Here is a 19,135-nt window from a genome sequence, read left to right on the forward strand (position 1 = left end):
GGGAAATACTAACACAGGAGCCTGATCCAGGAGGCCTAACTGGGTCCCCAGGGCCCCCAGGTGCTCCCACAGACTTTCTCACACCGCCCCTTATCTGTAAAGTGGCCTGGGAAGGAGGTGAGCCTGGGAGTCAGCTTCTGTGTCTGATCGTTGCTTTATCATATCCTAGATTTGAGGCCATAGACAAGTTATTACCGCCTCTAAGCATTTATTTTTTTCATCTATCAACTAAAATTAACATCCCTGTCTCATACTGTTAGCTATGGGCTAAACTGTGTCCCTCCTACCCCCAAAATTCATTAAAGCCATAACCCCCAATGTGTCTGCATTTGGAGACAAGGCTTTTTGGGTGACATTTCAGGATAACTAAATTCCTATGGGTGAGGTCTTAATCCGATGGGTTTGGTAGCCTAGGGAGGAAGAAGAAAGAGATCTCTGTCTCCATGCACACACAGTGAGGAAAGGCCATGTGAGGACACAGCAAGAAGGCAGCTGTGTGCAGCCAGGAAGAGAGCTCTCACTGGGAATCGAACTGGCCAGGACTTTGATCTTGGACTTCCCAGCCTCTAGAACTGTGATAAATAAATGTCTGTTGTTTAAGCCACCTAATTTATGGTATTTTTTTTTATGGCAGCCTGAGATGTTTATGGCAATGTAGTGAGGGGAGAAGTAAATGAAATTTTGTATAGGAAACACATATCATATATTAGGTGCTCAATAGAGTTCAGTTTATCTTTTCTACTCTCTACCCTCTCTCATCACCATAACCTGCTCATGCAGATATTTGACCAGCATGCATCCAAGTTTCCAACAATATAATTTATTCTGCCCCTACCTCTTCTCTCTCCACCCCTTACCTTAATGTTCCCATCCTCATCCTGGTAACTCATGTGAGTTTCTGAATGTTCCCTCTTCTTGGCCATTTGGTTTTTGTGTTGAGTCTCACTTGATCTTGAGTAATGAATTTGTCATTGGTAAGAAAAGACTTCCAGTACCTTAGAACAGTGCCTGGCACACAGTGAACCTTGTAAATGTAGTTATTGTCATTATTATCCAGCATCTTGACATTATAATTAAACTATTTTTCTTTTCTTTTCTAGCATTCAATAAGATTAGGCATAGTTAGTCATACTGTCCTTCAAATGAACAGCTAAAACGAGAATGCCCATGTCAGCTATGGCCTTTTGGTGTGTGTGTGTGTAGCAGAAGGAAGTAGGAAGTATGTGTAGGGGGCTCTATTGTGGATTTTAGGATGTCACAGACCAGGAAAAACTTAATTACTAGGGACCCAGCATCATAGCAAGGGAGAATCTGAAAAGCAGTCAAGAATAATCTCTCACCAGGCCCCAACTTAGACCTCTATTTGCCTGACAGAGAGAGAGAAGCCATCAGAGGTACCTAGGACTTATGAACAGGCAAAGCATGAAACCGGGGCACAGGACCAACAGCAATAGAAGTTAGGCTATTAAACCCTCAGGTGGGACAGCCAACCTGTTTAGAAACTCCTTGCCGACCATCTTGGAGAAATCCTAGTTGATGTCTTGGAGTCAGGTCTCATTGTCTGTGTCTATCACATCTCTGCTCAGGACAATTGAGCTCTCAATTAGAAGAGAAGATGGCACTAGTGAAAAAGAAGTGGGTGTGTTGGTGGGAGCCAGAATAGAGGTTGTAAAGATCATTATGTACATATCTAGGATGTCTTGAAGCCAAGAGAAGTAGAGCTAGGATGCAGAGCTGAAAGCAGACCCCCTTAAGGAACATCAGACTAGGTGACCTACATAGAGACTGCAGTGGAGACTTAGGAGGGGGGAGGCAGCAAAGGAGATGGAAATCCCCAAAAACAGTATACCTCTAGTAGTTCAGGGTTGAAAGCCATGTGAGCTGAGAATCCACTGGAGCATTTCTCCTCCACAGCACTCAGTGTGCATCATCAGGGCAGCGTTGCATTAATGGGGCAGTGTTGTCTAATGGTCAGGGGAGTTGGCTCTGAAACCAGACTGCCTAAGTTCATATCCCATTCCTGACATTTATAGCTGTGTTACCTCGGGCAAATTGCTCAACTTCTGTGCCATGATTTCTTTGTATAGAAAAGGGGGCTAAAAATAGTACAAACCTAACAGGACTGTTTGTGAGGATTATAATAAATCAAGTAATATAAGTAACATACTTAGAATAATTCCAGATTTAGAGCAAGTAATTAATATGTGCTATTGTGGCTTTATTATTATCATCATCCTGTTGTATTGTCATTGCTTTGTTCTATATGCATACATATCCCTCTAGACCTTAACAGGGAGGAATAGCTAATTAAAAACAAGATTTAGAATCTTGTTCTTATTCCAGCTGTCAGCCCTACTGTCTCGCTCTCTTTTTAAATATGTATTGATGTCCCATTGTGATACAGCTCACAAAATAATAAATACCAATTGTTGAATATTACTTTTATACCAGGTACTAGATGTATATACTGTCACATTAATATTCTAAAAGGAAACACCATTATCATCTCCTCTAGAGCAGGGGTCAGAAAACTGCAAATTGCAGTCCAAATTCAGGCCACCACCTGTTTTCATAAGTAAAGTTTTATTAGCATACGGCCATACCATTCACTTACATATTGTCCATGGCTATGGCCATGCTACAATGACAGAATTGATTAGCTGAGACTGTATAGCCATGCTATAAATACAAAAATATTTACTCTGTTGTACTTCAAGAAAAGGTTTGTTGATCCCTCCTCTGAAGAGATGAAGATATTGAGACTCAGAAATAAACCCTGGGTCCAGTATCATGTAGCTAGCTGCAGAGAAAAGATTCAAACCCAAGTCTGCCTGGCTTCAAGCTTAGGCTCTCAATCAGTATTATAAGCATCCAAAGTTATTGGTCTTAATGTAGAGGCCAACAGGAAGTCTCTGGGGCTTGATGAAATAAGCAGATGGAGCTATGAACGTCAATTAGTCGTCTAAATATCCGACATCAGGCCCATGAGTCAACAGCATTTCCCGCCATTGCCACCCACCAGATAGGCTGGCTGTCCTCAGTCGTCTTGTCAAATACCAGGCACCATGTAGTGAGCTCAAAGCACATATGTCTCATTATGCCCACTTCATTGCTGCAGAAGCACAGGTTTCTCTTTTTAGGTTTTAAATCAAGCAAAGAAATTCCTATAAGTGCTCTTTCCTCTACAGCTAATATAGTTCCTGGTTTGGGGCTGGTTAACTGCAATTTTCACTTTTACTTGAGTATGGCTGTGTGTGGGCAGGAAGGAGGGAGAAAGGAAGAGAGATGCTGATCTGGATTTGGGTCCCAAAGTGGTCAGTCCCATCCAGTTGTTCAGAAGGATGGCTCAGTTTGGAGGTGGGACTAAGAAGGCTGCATGCTATATTGGAGAGAGCTCTGGATCATGTGTTCAAACAGTGCCTCTTTCTCTTTGGTATGCCTGCGAATTACCTAGAGAACTTTGTTAAAACATAGAGTCCTGGGTTCTATACTGAGAGATGCTAACTCCATAGGTAGGGCCCAAGGATTTGCATTTCTCACAAGTTGCCAAGAGGTTGCCAAGCCACACTTTGCACAGCCCTGAGCCAGAAGAATTGTCTCCAGTCACTGACACACTATTCGCTACATGAGCGAGTCACTAAAACTTCCTGGGCTTTATCTTCCTCATCTGATAAATGGAGCTAATAAGCTAGTACTCAACGGCGAAGGAAACTATAATGCAGAAGTTGTTTTAATATTTACCAATAATGAGTATTAGGATTTCCTGAGCAACTACTCAGTTCTGTGCCAGGCACTTTACATCACACATCATCTCTGATCCTCATAAGATCCCTACAAAGGGGATATGATCCTCCTGTTTAATAGGCAAGGACCTTGAGGTTCCTAAGAGGTACCTTGTCAAAGACCCACAGCTAGGAAGCGAAAGAACTACAATTCCAACCCAGATTTGAATGCCACCAAAATATACTTTTCAATCCCCAAATAGGCATAAGGAGTCTGCTAGAAATTGCTGAAGTGGTAACTGGTACCCAGTATGCAGGAAAGGGCTGGGGCTCTTGATTACAAGTAGTAGCCACAGCCTCCAGCTGCCAGAGCAGTGAAGATAGCTTCCCCACTTGCCCTTTGCTGATGATGCTATTTGATGGAGTGCTTGAGACCAGTGATTACCCACTCTTGAAAGCAATCATTTCATTCTTCATCCTTCAATGGCCTGCAGCAGGGGTGCCTAGGGCTGAGAGAGCTTGCAGCCAAGGGTGAAAAAAACCTTTCAAAATCCAGGGAGCTCAAATGAACACCTCTTGAGAAAATATATTTCAGAATTAAACATTTAATGCTGGGTTTTCGTTTCCTAACAGCAATGGGCTGTGGAAACAAGTGCCAGAAAGCAGGAGGAAACTTGCAGCGACCCTCGCCAATAACAGAAAATTATTTGTTGCTTCCCAAAGTGGTATTTGAGCCCAGCGGGCTGCACTTAAGATGTGACTGGATAATGGCTGCGTGACACACCCCTCTAATGGAGCTGTCACACAGGCACCGCGGAGCAGCCTGAGCTGCAGCTTTGAAGAAGCTCCTGCACCGCCAGGCTTTTGCTTGTGCTGCTCTGGCCCAGGGTGGAAAGTGACCCCGCTGGCCACTTCAGTGACGCAGGGGGATGTTATGCTTAGGTGCCAAGAAAAGCCACCCCTCTCTTTGATGTGTGGGAGATCATAGAGTAAAAGCCAACTGGAGTCATCGAACACAGACACAGAGACTGAGTTGGGGACCTTGAGTGTGATCCCAACAATTGGAACAATTGGGAAATGGCCCCAACAGCCATCCCCAACTTCCTTTTGTTTTCATGGGAAAACTCGTACAGGAAATTTCTGCAGAGAGAAAAGATGTATTAGTTTTCCATTGGGCTGTAACAAATTACCACAAATTCAGTGGTTTAAAACAAAACACTTATCATCTTATATAGTTCTGGAGGTCAGGAGTCTGTGGGGTTTGCTGGCTTGAAATCAAGGCGTCAGCAAGATTGCATTTCCTCTGGAGCAATTGTCCACATGATTTAGGGAGACTAAATCAATTTTTCTAAACTTCAAAGGGGTGGGTAACTTCAGCTGATACCTGGGTCACAATTCTATCAATAATAGGATGCCCACTCCCCCAGAACTACCTGTTCATTAGAACATTTCGTGATCACTCCCATTCAAGATTAAAATTATAAAAATAACATTTTCTAACACTAGAAAAAATGACACCTTATTCTTTGTCTCTCTTCTTCCTACTTTGCTTCCTCAACCAGGTAAACCCTCCCTTCCCCATATGGCACAAATCCTGATTTGTCCTATCAAAGGGACAAAACTTCAAGTATCTCTTCAGTGTCCAAGATCTATTCCGCAGGGAGTTAGGAGTGTGTAAATCAGATCCAGCATCTATTCCTTCTTTCAGAAACTATTGCAAGGTGAAAAGTTTACTACACCAAGAAGGCACATCCAAAGTCTCTGCATAGCCTTCAAATTAGAAGTATTCAAAGCTTACAAATTGAGACTGTAAAACCTTAACATCTCAAAACAGGGATAAAGATGTGAAACAATAATATATAATCACAAAGCCTTGTCCCTGGGTGTAGTTCTCTTATTCATTCTACTTTGGGGAATTAGGACCCAGGAGCACTCTGCTAAAACCAAAGAACTACCTGAAATGATGTCCTGATGCTGGTTTGTACTACTTACAAGAGCTGCCATTAAATTTCCAAGCATTTGGTGAGCTGGTTGTTTAAAAACAGCCATTATTAAAATTTTTATTATATCAATTTGTAATTAAACAAGTAACATTGAAAATAGTCAATAAATACTTAAACCCCATCGTTCCTACTAGTTTTACTATGTTTTAATAGTTTGTATGTTCTTAAGGTTATTTACATCTGTAGTATCTGTAAAGTGGAAATACTATATAATGGTATTTACACTGCTGCACAGCCCTTTCCAACTCTGCATTCGGTGACATTGGTTTTGGTAGCTGGAAACCAGCCACTGAGGGAATATTTACAACATGGAAATTGGCCAATGCTACAAATCAGGGTTTGCTTTATTATTTTGTTGAGTATACAGACTTAAGAATATCATGGAGAAAATATGAACAGTGCATATTACACTTTTAAAAACATGCCGTGTCTGTAACTATTCAAGGAAGTAATCTTCCAGTATTCTAAAATATTTATCCAATTCAGCAAATAAGTCATACATATCATTGAATAAGTGATCATGAACAAGTAAAGTTCTAACACATGTCTCCTTTTTTTTTCACTTTCATCTTACTAGTTAATATAGATGAAAATGTCAAGCAATATTCACATTGGAATTACGCTCATTCATCAATAATCACAATAGGTCAAGCAGTAATAAAAGATCTCAGTGAGAATCAATAAAAGATCTCTACAAGATTTAGTCAACTATATGTTATTTATAATAAAGAGTATTGTATATTCTACTGTTATGAGTAGTACATATACTTTATGTCAGTAAAATGTTTAATAAATGTATAAACCCCTTCTTTTTTTGTAAAGCTGGTGATTAAACATTTATTGCCACATCACCAATTATGTTCTTCAGAAAGGGGAACTTACCAACTAATACTTACTTACAAATAAAAAAGAAAATACCCTAAGGTATTCATCTCTAAGGTATACTCTAAGGTCATTTCATCTCTAATCGAGGCTCAAAAGATGAACCTCAAGATGGGAAAAGAGATTAGTGGCAAACTGGATGGAACCTCCATCAAGGTTACTACAAAACCTCCTGTGTGCAAAACAGGCAAAGCTCAAGGCTACAAGAAAATAAATTGAATAAGATCTTCCTAGGGTCCAAATAAGAGAGCTCCTCAGAGAGGCAACTTTTATAGAAAAAGAAGCTAAATAGAACCATACAAAGATTTCTTAGTTTTTAATCTCTGAGATGTCACTTCCCTCTTTGGATTTTGTCATTGTTACATGCTTTGCTCTTTTGGTTATCTGTCTTTCCCTCTTCTCCTTGTCCTGCAGAACATTTGTGAACTGTAAGTCTCCCTGAAGGCAGGGATTGTGTCTGTCTTATTCATCCTGTTAGCCCTAGCACCTGGGATAGTCATGATATACAGTAGGCACTCAATGAATATTTATTTAAAGAATCAATAGATAAGACAAAATGGCAATAAGACCCTTTCCTTTATCTTTAGTTCAATTGATCATGGCCAAAATTTTGTAAACACACACACACACAAAGAGAAATAAGCAAAATTTTAAAAAGTACAGCTTACAAAGTAGAAGTTCACATTCTCATAGTAGATAATGAGGTTGCCTGCCAAGCACAGGCTCTGTTCTGTTTCATACTCTGTCTGCACCTTAACCATGTGGCCTCCCTTGGCAGGGGCCATATTGTTTTATGCTTCCTAGGAGCTAATCTAATTTAAGCCTTTCACAAGTCAAAAACAAATCAAAACCAAAACTCTTGTCTGTTCTAAGTCACCCATGGCCCCTTGGGCCTCCCAAAAATTTGCAGCTCATTTGTAAAGCTGCAATGATAGCATACTGATCTTTTTTTTCAGCTTGCCAGTTGTGCTTACTTGTTCATGTTTTTTCTGTTCCTGGAGAAAGGGGAAATGAATGAATGCCAGGTTGTTATCGTCAGCATCCGGGAGCAGAACAAACCAGAGAAGGTGAGAGATGTTCTGGCATCCCATGCTTTGAAAGCAGGGAAACCAAATCTGTTGGCAAATGTGGGACATCAAAAAGTTGGAGACAAAGACAAGAGGCTCAGGAGGTAGGTAGAAGCTGAATTAGAGGATACCAGCAATAGAGACAGAAGCAAAGGGAAAGAGACAAGATCATTGCCATGATTGAGACCACAGACCCACCTAACATTTATCTTTTATTGGCTACTGTTTGAGCAATGTGCTGATAAATTGTCTAATTTAAAGGTGCAAGGCCTTAGACAAAAACCCTTCAATGCTACCTCTGTGAATAGTCTTGAGATTCATAGCTTTGGGATATAAACAGAGCTTGAATTTCTAAAAACAATATAGTCAACACTTTTACCAAGATAATAGGAGAGGTATTTTCTATTCATGATACCTCCTTTGGCTTTACAACTTAATGAGTAGAGGTTCCAGATTTTTTTCAGGAGTGCTATTCTTCATCTAACAAAAGTTTTAAGGTCACTGACCTATGTCTAAAGTAATAAAAGTATAAGTTTATAGCTAGGGTATCGAGAGTTTGGCCATGCTAATAAACAGGTGAAAAATAAAACAACTTTGAAAAGAAACTGCAAGGTGTGTTGGTGGTATATGCCAATAGATCCCACTAGCATGTAAGAACCAGATCTCCATGGACTCAATTACCAGAGGATGCATTCTAAAATAGAAAGTAAAGTTGAAGGCTAACAAAAGCTTGTAGTTGATCCTCAACAGATGCCATAAAAAAATGGAAAATTAAAAAATAAGCAAATAAACTTTTAAGAGGAGTTCAAGGATAATGGGTAGCTCAAGATGAACATTGATAAGTATAGAAGGGATGGGTTTGTGGATAATGGTCTCAGCATTGACTCTCCAAATGATTAAAAATGAAATGGGCATTCTTGTGATGTAAAACACCCTAATCTTATGGGCCTTTAAGCTGAGAGTATATAATCTTTCATCAGGGATGCCATAGGGGAGATTCTTATATTGGATGAGGTAGAAAATGAAGAAAATGTAAGTTGCAAGACATAAAGTTCCATTCAGGCTAACTCATGTTTCTTATAAGGATAATTGTGGCAATAAGCAAAGAAAAATTTGCCAGATATCCAAGAACAGAAATTTCAATATGACCATACCTAAATAATAAAAGGTTATTCTGAATTTGTTGATTTTAGTTTCAGGTAGCCTATCATTAATGTGACTAAGCACTAAACTACTTTGTCTCTGCCTGTTTCTCTGTCTTTTGCTTCTCCTCATACTACTGCCAGACTTCCTTTTCAACCTCATTCTCTGCTTATTTATAATTTCTGCTTCTTCATGGTGTTGTTGTTGTTGTTGTTGCTGAAAGACAGAGTCTTGCTCTGTTACCTAGGCTAGAGTGCTGTGGCCCGATCAAAGCTCACCGCAGCCTAAAACTCCTGGTCTCAAGCAATCCTCCTCACCCTCCCAAATAGCTAGGACTATATGCCTGCCCCACAGCACCCAACTACTTTTATTATTATTATTATTTATTATATTATATAAGGATGGGGTCTCACTATGTTGCCCAGGCTGATCTTGAACTCCTAGCCTCCAGCAATCCTCCTATCTCAGCCTCACAAAGTGCTCGGATTACAGGTATGAGCTACTGTGTATGGAATCTGGTTCCTCATAGTTTTAATCATGTCTATCATGGTCCTTCTGTACATTCCCACTGTTCACAATATGATTTTTCTGCAATTCAGAGAAGTACAGTACCGAAAGGGAACTGATTATCCCATAAGTGTCATTGTCTTGATGAGCCTGTATAATAGCCCAAGCTCTAAGCCAGGGGGCCTCAAACTTTTTAAACAGAGGGCCAGTTCACTGTCCCTCAGACTGTTGGAGAGTGCGCACTGTGGACCTGGGAGGAGTCGGCTGCTAAGGAGGACAGGCAGCAGCGGCAAAAACACCCAGAGGGCTGGATAAATGTGCTAGGCAGCCCGTGGGCCATAGTTTGAGGACGCCTGCTTAAGTTATATCATAGACAACCAATTAGCTTAAAGCTTTCCTGCATTTGGGTCGGATCCTCATATCTGCTGACAGTTGTATCCAGGGTAGGATCCGGCTCCTATAGTGTTTTTACACAGCATCTCAGAGCTGGCTCTTCAATATGCTGTGTAGGCAATATAGTTTTTCTCAGAAAAGAATTGTAGACATCTTGATTAACCTGTTTAGAACAGTAGGCAGGAATAAAATGGAATAAATAAGTCTCTAAGGTCTGTCTCAACTCAGTCTATAATTTAGACAAATGGAAGTTGGTATGGAAGGAAGATGAATAAAAACACCCCACAGCCAAACTTACAAGGGAAACTCACAGACAACATCAGAAAAGAGTTCTGGTGCTCTTGCTAGAGGCACCACTATTACCTTACCCAGCATCTGGGTCATTTCAACAACAACTAAACACCCAGAGAGTAAGGTTTTGCCCATGAGTGATAGAAAGCATTCCCTTTTCCCAGAGACCAAAATAAAGAGGCAATAATCAAACCCAGCAGCCTGATATTTCTGTCTGGTTAATATCTCAGACAGTGTGAAGAAGGGGACTGTGGGCCAGGCTTGGCACATGCTCTTACACTGAGAATGCGAGCCCAGAATATTATTCCTAGAAAGCAACCCAGTGGGGATCCTCTGTGAGAGAGTGAGATATAAATTATTCATTTTCTGTTCTTTGTCTATTACCCCCAGCAAGCCTGGTTCTGCAGAGGCAGAGCACAGAAGAAGGTATGATGACAGGGTGCCGTGCACCAAGCTCAGCTGAAGATAACTGTTTCCCGACAGGTGTGCATGCCACAGAGCACTGCAGGCAGCCTGGATGGTGGTAGGAGCAGAGGATAGGCACTGGACTGATTGAGAGACAGGCCCACAAATGTGCCATGGCTTGGCCACCTACTGAGTGGGCAATTCCTTCAATTCTGTAGAATTCAGTTTTATCAGCTGTAAAAAGAGGGTAATCTGAGTGTGTCCTGTAAGGGCTGGTTTTAGAAAAGCACACAATCAAGGTTACAATTCCCTCCTGACCATTCAGGCTTCCTGGCTCAGGGGAATGCTTTAAATAGAAGAAAATATCAATTGCAACCTTGGGAGCCTCAAAAGGGAGCACTCTTAGAACAGCATAACACTAGAGGCAGTGAAAAAATTCACTTTTGAAGAGTTACTGCAGCCTGCAGAAGGATCTGGACCAGCAAAGGCATCACTGCAATAGGATCCAAGGATTCATCAAACCAAGAGATCATTTTCAACAGCAACACCACGTGGTCATGACAGAAGCAACATAGATAGAACCTGGACCCTGCCACCAGACTAATCGTTTTTTGTTTTTTTTTAGTTTTCTATTCTTCTGCAGTTTAGAAATAGGACTCGAGTCTTTCCAGGTAAGTGAAAATCTTGGAGAATTTATGGAGAGAAGTCTCAGATTAACTCAGTGATGAACCTAAATATTAAACAAACAAACAAACATAAAAAAAAAAGTAACCTTCTTCACACCAGTAAGTTGCTAAAGAGGATCATGTAAGTTTCATTTGATAATTCAGTGTCAGCCAAAGTAGCTTCATGACTTCTCCCTACTTTGAGAGGCTCAGGGCCCTGCTATAGTCTCTAAAAAGGCCGTTAGACTATCACAGCTTCTTTAACAGATTTGCCTTCTTTCTACTCCTTCCAGAGGCTTTGTTCAAATCAAATTTTGCCCAGGTGAGTACAACTGCTAACTGATCTGTAGCCTTCTTGCTAACCCAGCTCCAGTTCAAACAATCACCTTCTGGTTATCAAAATAATCTGTTTAAATATTAATAAAACAGAGAGAGGAGACTGAGGACCTCTGCCTCTTAGCCATCTTTATAACCAGCTAGTCATGTTGCATTTATGGCCTCCATATGTTAAATATGAGACACCTACCCTGAGACCCAATAGGGTCAATGATTATTGAGTGCACAGGACTTTAAAATAGTGCTAACACCCTCTCTGGACAGGTTCCTGTAGAGATCACCCTTCATTGCCTAGTCAAATTCTTTATACAAGGAATTTTTGAGTAAACAGCATTATCAAGCCAATTATGGACTGTTTTCACAAAAATATGGTGTCTGCCTGAAATTTTGCATCACCTGCTCTTCTCTTGGTGCAGGACATATCAGGGCACATCATCCTTGAATACCTATGGACTACACCAGGAGCCTTATAATAGTTTCATTTCTTAGTAAGCTGCCATCCACCTTAAGACTGTCAGGATGTTGGTGAATATTCTCCCAGAAAAGCTGGATTTCGATGTTTGGGTCACTTTCATCAATCTTTAGGCACTTACTTTCTCACAAACACACATGTATCCAGATTCATGAATGTCTATTTATTTCTACAATATTTTGAGGGGGCTTGCTCATCTTTCAATTAAATTCTCAGTGACTTGTTTTGCAGAGGATTTATCATTATTTCTTGGATTTTAAAAAAAGAATTATAAATGGACACTTTAATGTATGGTTATCACAAGAGGGAGGACAGGATGAGAAAAATGGAAATAAATATTTACAAATCTACCCCTAATATTAGAAAACCACATAAAATGATGCTAGTTTGTTCATTCAATAACTAAATACATACATACACATGCACATGTGTATATCTATAAATGTGTGTATACACATGTAATTGTGTGCATCTCTCTGTATAGAGTATAAGACAGTACCTGCCCTTGCACTCACTACCATTGGGGAAACAAGTGACATACTAGAAGTCTCCTAGTCTTCCATTCAAATAGAGCAAAGGTGCTGAAAAGGAAATGTCAATTTGGTCCTGCGGTATGGGAATGGAGAAAAGAAAGGGTGTGGTACAAAAACTTCAGAGAAGGTGGGGCAGAGAAGTTGAGTCTTAAAGAAAACATTGGTTCTCACCAAGCAGTCATAGATGGAAGGCAAACAGCCTGACAGGTTACAGTTTGTAGGTGGTTCATCAGCATTAGATGAATAGGAAGGTCAGGTCAAGAAGAAAGATACCATTGCAAAACAAAAGGTAAAATTATGGGAAAGCTTGAATGCCATTCTTTCTCTTCCCTGGAGAACCTTGGATTCAATGCTTTGGTGACATTCTGAATCCCAGTTCTGATTGGCTCATAGTTGCTGCTCCAAAATATAAGGTGAGAAGGGTTCTGGGAAGTTTTCTGAGCTCTCAGGGGAAGAGAGCTATGAATGCTCCTACCATGAATGGTCCATGTCTAGCATGAATTCATGAGCTGGGCACGACAACACAGCTGCCAATTATTGATCATTGCAGATGAAACAGGCTAGACAAGTAAAAAATATGCCTTGACTAAGGGACAAAGAAAACCACACAAAGTCACCAGACTTGCTCACTCTAGAAACATTAAGCCCTTAATTAGCCAAGCTTGGTTTTATATGCAACACTATGACCATGTAATTTTAACTATGTTCTTCCAGGTGATTGATTAGTTTCATGACACTTGTTGGTGGCATATCACTATTTTCCAGGCATTTCTGGGAGTATTGAAATTTAAGACCAATATTCTCTCCAGAAAAAGTCTATTAAAATGTTAAATGGAATGAAATTTCTAGGTAACCCATACATTAAACAATAGTGTCTATTTTACATATAGACATGAATATTAAAGAGCCAGGTCAGCTACTAAATGCCAGTCACATCACTCTCATGCACTACATGATTTTCCTGGAGGAATTTTAGACTATGTGCTGCTTCCTAATTTAAGTTTCAGAGTATTCTTGTTAGCTTGCCTGCTTCCTTCATCCATTTATTTCCCCAAGAATCACAGGTACAGAGTACCTATTATGTGCCAGGTTCTGTGATCTTCCAGGTAAACAGATCTAGAGCTAGCCCTCTGGGAGCTCAAATTCTAAAGGGAAAAATAGACATGTAAACAGGGAATTTCATTTTCTACTGTGTTCTCAGTCTCTAGACTTTTACTCATTCATTCTTTTTCTTTCAACTACATGAGAACTTATTTCATTTTGTTTGCAGTTGCAATGATGTTTTTGTGTTCTCTTCTCTTTAATATCTCTGCAGTAGTTTCTTTAGTTTTCAGCCTTGGAAGTGCTATCCAATCTCTCATTGAGATTATCTCCCAGGTAGTCTTTCAAAGGCCTTTCCCTATGTGATTTTTATTATTATTATTTCGGGACTGATATAGATGAATATTAAGTCCAATCCCGTTAGGCTCTCATCTTGTTCTTAGCCCTGTTGGACTAGATGCTTGCCTCTGATGTCTCTGGGACTCTGTCTTTTTAATTCCCTCATGGAATCTGCCTTAGATGTATCTCAACTAACTTCACAGCCTCATAATACCTCAGGTAGAATGCTTCAACCAGTATGTCCCTTAAAACCCAACACCAATGTGAACTGCCTGATACCCTAAATTATAGGGATTCAGAAACTGGCTAAATTGTAGCTTTATTAAAAGACTGATGACTACTTTATTGTTTTAGAAGCAATGAAGCCCCCAACCTGGTATTTATCAACAGTGAGCTTCCAGGTATACCTGGCTTCTAGGTTAAAATAGCTGAAGTACATAAAAGAGCAAAAACTTACTATCAAGTTTTAGCCAACACCTCCATGTATTAATAATTATGGGGACCATTTCTTTTATTCATTGTTTCAATTTAAATTGCTTTACTTTCCCTGGAGAACTTAAACTTCAAAAAGATCATATTTTTCTCAAAGTTTCTGTTGCAAACCTGTGACTAGCAGGAATCCCAGCTGGACATTTAGTCTTTTTCAACATTTTAGTCTCTTTAGCCAGATTTGATCTGCCTCTCCTGAGCTCAACCTTGCGTCATTCAGAAAAATCATTCAAATAGCTTTCACCTCAAAGTGGTTCATTGAGAGGGTTTTGTCCCCCTACAGAGAATGATGTCTGCTCTGATTAGCATAGAATCCAGCCAGTTCTTTTTCTCTGATCAAGGACACCTTTTTTTTTTTCCACCTCTACCAAAAGGTTTATAATCTACCAGCTGGAAACATTTTCTGTACAAACAACAATGTTAAAGTCTACAGGAGTGGGGTTATAAAGAAATATCTAGCACTTCCTCAGAGAAGCTTACATTATATCCAGACCTTGATTCAGAATGTGTTCTGTTCTGTTCCAGAGATGTACAAAAGATTTAGCAGAAAAGCAACCTTGCATGATGGGGGAGCTGGAAGGCCATAACCCCCACATAAGGAGAGGTCTACAATTGGAAGCATACAAATCACAGAAGTTCTTTCAACCACTTATGTCCAAATCTTGCCTTCACAACTCAGAGTAATGATCTGTTATTCTATTGATTCAGATCACAATGGGGAACCAGACTTTTCCTGAGCAGAAAAATGGGGAAAAAAATTTTTATAGCAGCTAGTCTTTAAAGAGGTCCCGCATGAACCAAATCTTCTAGTATCCATGCCTTTGTAAGATCCTTTCCCCTTGAATCAGGGGTGGATTTTGATTTGCTTGAGACCAGTAAAATATAGTACAAGGGATGCTGCCTGTCTTCTGAGGCTGAGAAGAAGTCTTGCAGTTTCCACCTTGGTCTCTAGTATGCTTACTCTGGAGGAAATCAGACTCATGTAACAAGTCTAACTTGCGAGAAAAGAAGTCACCTTGGATGTCCAGCCCAGTTGGGTCTTCTGATGGCTCTAGCCCCAGGTGACATCTGGAACACATGAAAGGAACCAACCCAGAACTACCCAGATGAGCTGACTGAAGTCACAGAAACATTAGAGATGATAATAAATCGTTGTTGTAAGCCTCTAAGATTAGTGTGGGGAGGAGCAGGGAATGGGGTAGGAAGAAAGTGGTTATACCAAAGCAGATAAAATAAAGAATATTCTAAAAATTAGGGATGCTGACTCTAAATATTGCATGGCATCTGTCCTGCATTATACAGGAATTTTATTTGAAATTATCAAAACCAAACATGTATTATCTTAAGCTACAAAAAGGGAATTTATCAATTTAGGCAATTAAAAATCCGAGTTATAGAAAATTCCAGCCATAACAACATCTAAACCTACAACTGATGGAATAGGATTGATCTCACTTCTTCACGTCTGCTCTTCAGTTGGCTCCACTCTAAAGCAGGCTCTTGCCTTGTAATAGCAAAAGTGGCCAGCAACAGTGCTATGGTTGAAGCTTATCCTTTGAAAGCCCCAGTGGAAAGAGAGCTTTTTCTTCTAAATAATTCTAATATACATATTAATGTGCAGTATAGATAGGCTTGGCATGGGCCACAAGCACACTCTGCAAGCCAGAGATGAAATCAATACTTTTTCATAAATGCATAGAAGGAAGAGGGATTTCCTAAAGAAAACTGGGGTACTTACATTAACTAGGATATTACCTCAGTTTCCAAAAATTAAAAATGAATTCTGGAAAAAGTTCATTTCTCTCTCACATATAAGTTCAAGCAAGATAGCATTTCTCTCCTTAGAAGGCATCAGGGACCCAGGATTAATTTATTTTGTTGTTCAGCCATTATTAATATATAGATCCCACCTTTTGGTTTAAAATAGCTGCTGTAGCTCCATCCATCAAAGGACATCCTTCAAAGTCATATCCCTTCAAGCAGGATGGGGTAGAAAGGAGAAAAGAAGGATATGTTTTTAGTTTTTCTTTAAGAAAAGAAAATGAAAGTCACACATGTAACTTCTACTCACATTTAATTCACCATAAGTGTGTCACTTGGCCACATCTAGCTGCAAGAGAGGCAGGGAAATGTAATCTTTATTGATGACCTCAAGCCCAACTAAAACTTCTGTTGCTATGTAAGAGGATTTCTGGGAAACAACGAGCAATCTCCAATATATAAAGTTACTAATAGAAGGGCTTATGGAGGCAGAGTGGAAAAAAATTATTCACTACAAAACACCATTATGGAATTTGTATGATTCTAAGGCTTTTTTTTTAATAATATAGGATTGTCTTTCCCTTGAAAATTATTACCAGCGGCATTACTAGTACTAATGACCCTCCATTTCTCTAACAAGAGAGTCTGTGTGATAATTCTGGGGTCTTGAGTTTTTTTTGCTTTTGTTGCTTTTGTTGTTTTTTAAAGTTTGTGCATGAATTTTTAATTTAAAAAATAGTACACCAATAGTAAAAATAGAATATGTTCATGAACCTGACACTCAAAATTATTAAATGCTATTATGTTTTAATAGAGGCTATAGACTTTTTCTCTTTTCAAAAATAAAATATTGCATATAAATTGAAATCCCCTGTGTTATACTCCCCCTGTCCTATTCTCCTCTCTTCCTCTCTAGATGAATCCCAGTTCATGAATATTGTGTGTCTTAGTATGTACTACTGTACATTCTCTAATAATAATAGCAATGATAGCAAGCATACTGTAGGATTTACTACATATAGACACTCTTGTAAGAGCTCTGCAAATATTAATTCATTAAATCTTCATAGTAACCAAGAGGTAGTTACCATTATTATCTCCATTTTATGGATAAAGAATCTGAAGCACAGAGGTTAAATAACTTTCCCAAGGTTATGGGAAAGTTATTTCCCAGTAGTGTGGAGCCAGCATTCAAATCCCTGCATGCTGACTCCAGGTCAAGTATATGCTTTTAAAATCACTGATAGCAAAGTGTCACTCCATGATATACCTCAAGAACAATAAGTGGCATTGTTTTGTTTTTCTGTAATTTCTATAAATGTTGCCATTTGTAGTATTCTGCAATATGACTTCTACACCAAAAATTTTGATATCTATCCCTACTGATAGAAATATATTTAATATTTTTATTTTACCTGCCATGAAATATTCCATTAAATAGGTATAACACAATTATATATTTCCTGGGCTGTTTTTTAAATGTTTCCAAAAAGTTGTTATTGGACAAAGTAATAACAGATTAAATGAACATTTGTTTAAAAGTTTTGATCTATATTAGATATCTTCAAGGCATATGTATTACTGAAAAAATTATTTCAAAATAAATAAGTAGAAGGAAAAATATTTCCTGCATTATCCTAAAAAGCCAACCACTGACTGGAAAATATCCCATCTAGACAACAGATACTTTGACTATCTTTCCTAGAGTTTGTGACCAAATACAGGGCAGTGGATTGTTCTCAACCAAATCAAAAGTACAGATTTCTTTTTGAACAGTACTTTTACACTCAAAATCCTCTTTTTGCATTTTCTACACACTGGGAGACTATTTTACACACCAACATAACTGTGCTATTATTTGTATTTTAATATCTCTATAATTTAGTAAATGTTTATTAAACATATATAATATATTAGGCATTCTCCTAGCTTAATATATAATATCAGTATATAATAAACTCTGCCTCCCAATTAGTGGAAGAGGATCAAGAAAAATTAATATGCAAAAGCTGTCCCAGGGAATGTGCTTAATACAAAGCAACATTTCTAAAGGAAGAATTGTATTGAGCAAAGTTTCCCAAAGTGCCTTTCATAAAGTATTAAAAGTCATCAAGTAAAGAAAAAGAAAGGGATGTTTCTTGGTCAAATAACATTGGGAAATTCTGGGACAAGCAAAGTTCAACGCATTCTCTCATTGCACAGATATAACAGTTTTAAATCTGGAATACACTTAAAAGAAGATTAAAAAATCAATAGGATCCCCAAGGAGGAGATCTAACAATTTTGAATTTAGAAATTTGGTGAGTCAGCAATCCTATTTCTGGGTATCCATAAAAGTAAAATCACTATCTTGAAGAGATGTTTGTACTCCTATGTTCATTGGATCATTATTCACAATAGTTAAAATACGGAAACAACCTATATGTCCATTAACGGATGAACAGACAAGCAAAATATGTGCGTGTGTGCATGTGTGTGTGTGTGTACACACACATACAATGGGATATTATTCAGCCTTAAAAAAAGAAGAAAATTCTGCTATTTTGGAAAACAGATGAATCTGGAGGACATTATTATGCTAAGTGAAATAAACCAGACACAGAAAGACAAATACTACATGATCTCACTTGTATGTGAAATCTTTAAAAAATGTCAAACTCATAGAAACAGATTATAAAATGGTGGTTACCAAGGGCTAGGGCTTGGGGTCAAAGAGATATTGGTCAAAGGGTACAAACTTTCACTTATAAGATGAATAAGTTCTGGAGACCTAATGTACAGCATGGTGACTACAGTTAAAAATACTGTATTGTATACTTGGAATTTGCAAAGAGAGATCTCAGGTGTTCTCACCACACACACACACACAAAAAGGTAACTATGTGTAGGGATGGAATGGATATGTTAATTAGCTTGATTGTGGTAATAATTTGGCAATGTATACACATATAAAAACATCACATTGTATACCTTAAATAGATACAATTCTTATTTATCAACCATATCTGGAAAAAAAGAGGTTGATCAATAGTGAAACAAATTTAGTATAGGTATTAAATTAAAAGCTAGAGACTCCAAGATGGAAG

At 38.8% G+C, this 19,135-nt stretch overlaps 1 long non-coding RNA gene across 3 annotated transcripts in view; it reads right to left on the minus strand.

Moving 5' to 3' along the window:
• LOC105867790 (uncharacterized) overlaps positions 1-19,135 on the minus strand; it is a 126,509-nt gene that overhangs the window by 105,945 nt on the left and 1,429 nt on the right. For all 3 annotated transcript variants that reach the window (XR_012918952.1, XR_012918951.1, XR_002223630.2), the window contains exon 2: positions 16,199-16,261. This is a non-coding gene — a long non-coding RNA (uncharacterized LOC105867790). The remainder of the gene's footprint in view (positions 1-16,198; positions 16,262-19,135) is intronic.

The sequence above is a fragment of the Microcebus murinus genome, chromosome 4 (assembly GCF_040939455.1).
Source record: "Microcebus murinus isolate Inina chromosome 4, M.murinus_Inina_mat1.0, whole genome shotgun sequence".
In the NCBI taxonomy this organism is placed as follows: Eukaryota; Metazoa; Chordata; class Mammalia; order Primates; family Cheirogaleidae; genus Microcebus; species Microcebus murinus.